Source organism: Homalodisca vitripennis, chromosome 3 (assembly GCF_021130785.1).
Source record: "Homalodisca vitripennis isolate AUS2020 chromosome 3, UT_GWSS_2.1, whole genome shotgun sequence".
In the NCBI taxonomy this organism is placed as follows: Eukaryota; Metazoa; Arthropoda; class Insecta; order Hemiptera; family Cicadellidae; genus Homalodisca; species Homalodisca vitripennis.
The window spans coordinates 69,047,340-69,054,544 of NC_060209.1; positions in this window are offsets into that span (position 1 = coordinate 69,047,340).

Below are 7,205 nucleotides of genomic sequence, written 5' to 3' on the forward strand. Positions count from 1 at the left end.
ATTTCATTTCACTACAAATACAACTTTTTATTTTGTGTTTGATGTAATTCAACCTCTCAATTTTGAATGTATTAAAACAAGAATAATATAACTATACTTCATGAATATATTTTTAAATTTTTATTTGGTATAATTCATCCACAAAGTTTTGTTGTAAAATAAAAAAAAAAGTGATATGTACTACATTGCATTTTAAAATGATGTGTATTATATTAATTAGTAATATTCTTTTTGTGAATTTTCTTTAAGACTAAAGGGGAATATAGATCAAATTGTATGGATTTTCATGTAACTGCCTACAGTTTAATTTTGTGTTTTCTTTTTTAATGGTTTGAACATTAATAGTACCGGTATATTATTTTTAATGTTTGTCAACAGTAAAGAATCTAGAAAAACAAATGCCACTTAAAAATATTGTTTGTGAAAGTTCTTAGGTTTATGATTAATTTAATATTAAAATAACAAAATTCTGGTTTGGACAGGATAGTGTACTTATTAACTGCAATTATAGCATGTAGGACAATCTCTATCGTCAAATATAATTTGTTATGTACCAATGTTTGTTATTGTTAATAACTTGACTGTTGCTTTGCCATTGTTACTAATTATTGAAACCTGTGATTTAGGATATTTAAATATCTACTTTGTCTGCTTTTTATTGTTAGTTTGAAAAACAAAAGCTTTAGAATTTAGATAAATTCCTTGTTAATACCTTAGTCAGGTTCTGAATAACTAGACGAAAAGACATTGTTAGACATAGGTAAATCTTTGAATTAAATTCAAAACCTTAGACTTAAAGACTGAGTTAAATAATTTTAAAGATATTATTACTAGTCAAAGATGTTGATTGGAGTAGTCTAGGCACTGGTGTGCGTTTGAAGTCTGAAATTGTTGCATTTGTGTGTTATACTGTATTAGTTTCAGTATTAATTTAATTTTAGCTTCTAGTTGTCATTGACTTAGAAAATCTATAGGCACAGCTTTATATAACTACTGTATGCATGCTTAGTGATTTTTTGTTTCAAATTTTGTTAACTGAAGTTTTGAAAATAAACTTTTACAAAAAAAAAAAAAAACTGTATTTTATTTCAAGTTTGGTTAGTGACTTCTTGAACATTTTGTTTTTTTTTTTCATTTACTTCAGTATTCAATTTGATTTCATATTCTACTTATGAACACCATCAGCATAACTCATTGTTGGTAAGAGGGATATTAATTAATCTTTGAAGTATCTTTTTCCAGTTTTCTAAGTGAATAAAACAATAAATCATTCTTTGTTTTAAGTTTGTTTTTACAGGATTTTTCCTGACATTTGCTATTGATACAAAAAATCAGTAACAACAATGTTATTGATTTTTTTGTATCACTGTATGGTAAATGTCCATAAAAATCCTGTTTCTTTCACAATAAATCGTTATTAAGCCTTTCAACTTTTAAAACAATACAATAGTGTCATTTTTCTTCTAGGTACAAAAGGTAAGAGTGAAATCAGCTGATAGTTATCAACTTTTGTTGGACAGTTTTTTTTACGAGGGTTTTTAGAAAAATAAGATTCCCATGATTTTTTTAAAATAGACAGCTTTATATTTCTACTTAGTGTTATAAATCAATTTAAAACTTAAAAGTTAAGCTATTTTTCCACATAATCACCGTTTCTGTCCAAAGACTTTTGTAGACGATGTTCCAACTTTTCTATCCCCATGTTGTAGAATTCTGCCGCCAATCCTTTGAGGAATCGAGTAACCTCTTCCTTGACTTCATCATCGGTACTGAAGCGTTGGCCACCCAAGTGTTCCTTTAATTTTGGGAATAAGTGATAATCACTTGGGGCTAGGTCTGGGCTGTAGGGGGGATGGGGCACAATAGTCCAGCCAAAATCTGTCAGCAGTTCTTGAGTTTGACGTGAGACATGAGGTCGAGCGTTGTCATGGAGAAGCCTCACACCACTGGACAATCTTCCTCTCCGGCAGTTCTGGATTGCGCGTCTCAGTTTTCTTAATGTGTCGCAATATCTGTCAGAGTTTACTGTTGTTCCATGAGGCAAAAATTCGATCAAAAGCAGGCCCTTCCTGTCCCAAAAGACGAAACTGAAGGCCGTCCACTTGGTTTTCGTTGTGAACTTCCATGCGGCCTTCACTGAATTCTCTACACCATTTCCGAACGTGTTGAACAGATGTGCAGTTTTCCCCATAGACTTCAATTAACTGACAATGAATTTCAATAGGTGAAATCTGTTTTGCATTTAAAACATGTATCACAGCACGAATTTCGCATCTGGCGGTAACAACGATAGGGAGCTCCATCTTCGAAGGCAGCTAGGCCGGCACTGTTGGACATAGCGAGGTGCGAGTGGTATGGATAGAGAGAGGGACAGCTGATGAGTAAGACATTGTTACCAGATTTCTCCCAACATATCGCATTCTGTCTCGGCGGCATAAGGAACCTTATTTTTCTAATACCCCTCGTAACATCCGCACAACCTTGAAGATTTTAGTGAATGTGGAAAGAAGCCAATTTAAAAAGGTGTTCATGATTTTAAAACAAATGGCTTAATATGGGCTGGATACAGTGTTGTAATAATCAATAACATATAAAATTTTTGTTAATAATGTGCATTTATTAATGTGGAAACATGGTATTTTCTTTATCTATTGAGGAACTGGTCACTTCTCTTGTCCTGTTCATTTAACAACGAAAATATTCAAGAAGAAACAATATACAAGACAACAATATCTTCCTGTTCAGGTTTATGATCCATCACATTAGCCTCCCAGTCTCTTGGACATATCATTACATTTAAACAACTCAGCAATGATTATGCCATAGACAACTTTCTCTTTCAAAGTACAGGCAGGCAAAGGTCACTCACAATGGTTTTGAGAACAAATTTGCACTCATTTTAAATTATATGTTTAATAATTTTATAGTTTTTTTAAATATTAATCTACGACTCCAATTTTTTTTAAAACAAAATTAATTTCTGTATTTTTTATTGTAAGAAAGAATATGTTTAATATTTATAAATTATTTTAACTTATTCATTACTATAAGAATTATTTATTGCTGAATTAATGTAACTAACATTAATGTAGTCGTATTTATATAAAACAATATGCATGTAAAGTATGTTTAATATAATCAAACAAACTTTTTTTTAATCACATGTTCACCCTCGATTAACAATGCTAGTGATTGTGTATACTGCAATGTAATCAATGCTTGTCTGAAAATAAATGAAATTTGAATTTTTATTCAGGATTGAAAAGAACCGTAAAATACAGCAATCTTCAGCTTGTAAACTGTGTGTGTGTTTAGTAAACATTGTTAATTTATCAGATGAACTAAAAAGCCCAAATTTGCATGCAATTTTTTTTATAATTTAGTAAAAATTTCAGAATATGATAAAGATGAAATGTTTTTTGAAAATACTTATTAAATATTTCATTTTAAAATATAAGACATGGTTTAAGTGTTAAAACTAATACAAAATTGGCAACAGAATGCAAAACTATGCAATTAAAAAATTAGACTCATTGTGTTTGCCAAATAATGTTCAATTTAATCATCTTTTCTAAAGATATCAGCAGTATTATTTTAAAAATTAGAAAGTAGGGTCATGTTGCAGACCTTGCCCTATTTTTCAACAATAAATTCTTTTCTGTGATGCTTTTCAGATCTGTGGTCCAAAGTGATCTGAAGTAATATTGCCCTTGTCTGGAACAATGACTAGGTTTATCACCTAGATGATGTTGTGTTGTGTTTAAATTAATCATATGTGTCTTTGCTGTAGTCTGTGTTTAAAACTTAATACTACTATATTTCTTGAACAAGTTTTACTGTGTTTATGTATTTCATATGATAACTGAAACTACAAACCTAACTCTCAAAACATGACACATATTTGGTTTAAATTAAAATACGTATCAGTGATTAAACATGTAAAACAAGAGTGAATATAACCTTTTATAAACTGATAATTTAATTACCAATAATTCAATACTATAGTAAGTAAAGGTGTTGAACTTGTTATTCATAACTCAAGAGTATGATATGTTTCAATAGCTAGGTATAGTATAAGACTGGTATGCCAGATATATCAAGTTCAATTCCAACTTCAGGTCCCTTCTTTTTGATACTCTTAATAGTTACTTTTTTAATACTAATATTTCAAGTTATATTCTGATAGTAAAATAATAATAATTATATATATTTATTATTTTATATATGTATATAAATAATTATGTATATAAATAATTAATTAACATTAATTAGTTAAAAATAAAATTTGTAATATTTGTGTTTTTAGTATCAAAATTACACAAAAATCATATATGTTACGATGATTTCATTTTTACAATATTTAATTATTTTTGAGCTAATCTGATCTCCTGCCGATGTTTTAGGTTTCATCTCTTCAATCATTTTCATAACTTCCTCTTCAGTAGTACTGTAAAATGTTAGCTTTTGTGACATTGAATCTGCAGGGTATTTATCAAATTAGATTGGTTTGAGGTAATATTTTGGTTGTTTTGTTGTAACGTTTTCTCTGCTATTGTGGAAAAGAACTTGTTTTACGAGTCAGCAATATTCTCAGGTGTGTTAAAAGTTTCACCGTCCACTCTCATGCTCTCGGGAAGTGCAGTAGTTGGTTTAACTTTCCTCTCTACATTAATTATAGTGCAGTCATTGAAGCGAAAAATACGGTCTTACCTCCGAATTTTTTTACTGTGAACCGATTTGCATGAAATTTTGGAATCAGGCTCATCTTACTCTTAACTTCAAAAGTGAAAATGATCTGAACTCCGCCTATTATTTTTAAGGGGTGTAAACAACCCCTTAATGGGAAAATTGAAATTGAGCCATTTTATCGCTAGAAAACATGTATAATAGTAAGTGGTGAAATTGTAAAGTGTTTTCTAACACAATTACCTCATATTAAAATCATTTTCAACCCCTTGAAAATCTTACAACCTTTGCAAACAATCCCTAAATTGAAAAAATCACAAAAAAATACTTTGGTATGACATAAAAAGATGTAAGTATAGAATAAGTAATATTTTATATTCTCTATAATAATTATCAAATTTTTAACCCCCTTTCAACCCTTGAAAACTACCCCTTGATAAAAAATTTAAAAAAAATGTTTTGTAAAATAAAAAGGATTTAAATATTATTCCACACTCTCAAAATGATTATCATATTCTTAAGCTTTTCTACCCTTAAAACTACCCCTAAATTAAAACAGTAAATATATATGATTATATATTTAAAAATAATTTAATTTAGAGTAAAAAATTACCATTTATTGAATAAATTATTTACAAATTATATAAAATTCACTCAAATGTGTTATACATATAAGAACGTTGGTATGTATTCATGCCTACGTTTCAAAAATATGTGAGCCATATTATGTATATATGTACACATTACAATAGTTTTGGGTCTCTATTATACTGCGTACTTTCACATTGCTCCAGATATTCACACTCCGAAATTTTCAGTTACTAAGTAGAAAAAAAATATGATAAGTTTTTGGACCATAACTCCTTCAATTTTCATGCTATCACAATTTATAAAAAACCATTGTAAAGGTAATTAAGAGAGCTACAACATCCTTCATTGTAATATGTAGTAAAAAAACCTTTTTCTCAAACGGTGAAGGGTTAAAGGGCTTAAGAGAGGCTGTGATTGCGCTGCCACGCGCTCTTTAAACAATCATATCTCCGTCAATTTTTGTTTGACAGAAAAAACAAAAAACCCAATTTGTTTGTCAGAAAAATACCTAAATTTTTCATTCTTACACTTTTATACGTATATGTCGTCATTTTGGAGATATTATGAAAAAAGATGGTTTTCTTTTTAATTTGAATTTTTTTAATCGTGACTTTTTTTGAAAAATATGTATCCTGAAGCACCCAAACTGATAAAATCTATCAAACTCTTCATAATAAAGTTAGTTCTAGGCGGAATACGATTAGTTTTAATTTTGGTGGAAATGGCACTTATGAAACCCATTGATTTAAAAGAAAAAAACATTAGATGCTCCTCTTATTTTCAATACAGCTCACTTATTTTACGTGCAAAAAGACTTTTAATAGTGCTCATTTTAAAGCTTATTTCAAGCACTACAAAACCCTTTTTTATTAGAATGCCTAAAATGCATCTGCTCGCCGCTAGATGGCATTGACCACATCGGTTAAATTTCAGACACAATAAAAAACTGCTTTGATCTTTAATATCTAGCTTAATATTGCACTTAGAATACTTTATAAAAACCCAAATTGTTTATTTATTTACCTGCTACAATTTTGTTATTTATAATATTTTCAATAAAACGTATATTTTTGGAGATATTTGCAAAAAACCGATGAAAAACGTGAAAAAATGCGAATTTTAAATTGCCAGTAACTTGAAAATTATTGGATTTTTCAAAAAACTGTATAGATGATTTTTTGCTTAAAATTAGGCCTTCTATCGATATCCGAGGTTATTTAGAAGAAAAAACAATTCACCCCCGAGAAGGGGTGGCAACCACCCCCAGGGTGGTTGCGGAGTTCAAATCATTTTCACTTTTGAAGTTAAGGGTAAGATGGACCTAATTCCAAAATTGTATGCAATTCGGTTCACAGTAAAAAAATTCGGACCAATAAGTAAGCTTATTTAGAGTCATACATTCAGAATCCCAAATATTTTTTGAACTACTCCAGTTTGTTTTGATTTGTTTAAATGGACATGCTGTCTCATATGCAAATCTTACAGCAGCATTGAATGCTTCAAAACCAGTATGTGTTCCTTAGTTGCTCCATTGTGCGTTGGTTAACAAGCCTCTCTTTGACCCTTATTTCAGGGCATTTAAAGTCAACCCTCACAGAGCACAGCTATGCAGTGTGGTCAGATAGTCCAGTCATGAACACACTTTGTGAAAGTTGAGCTTCACAGAGGTTAGTACAGATGATGTCAATGGACGTCTGACTGTTATGAGTGACACTTGTGGCGGGTAGTTTTAACCTTTTTAAGTTGTATCCAGACAGTATCTCTGTCAGATATGCTAAATTCTTGGACATAATGGATTAAACGAGAAATATGAATTTTGCACCAGAAGAATTTGTGGTTATTATGGGAGGTGCAAATGGTTCTTACAGTGAAAGGACTGAAGTTATTTATACAAATTTTAAATCAATCTTAATCTCTTTCAAGCATTG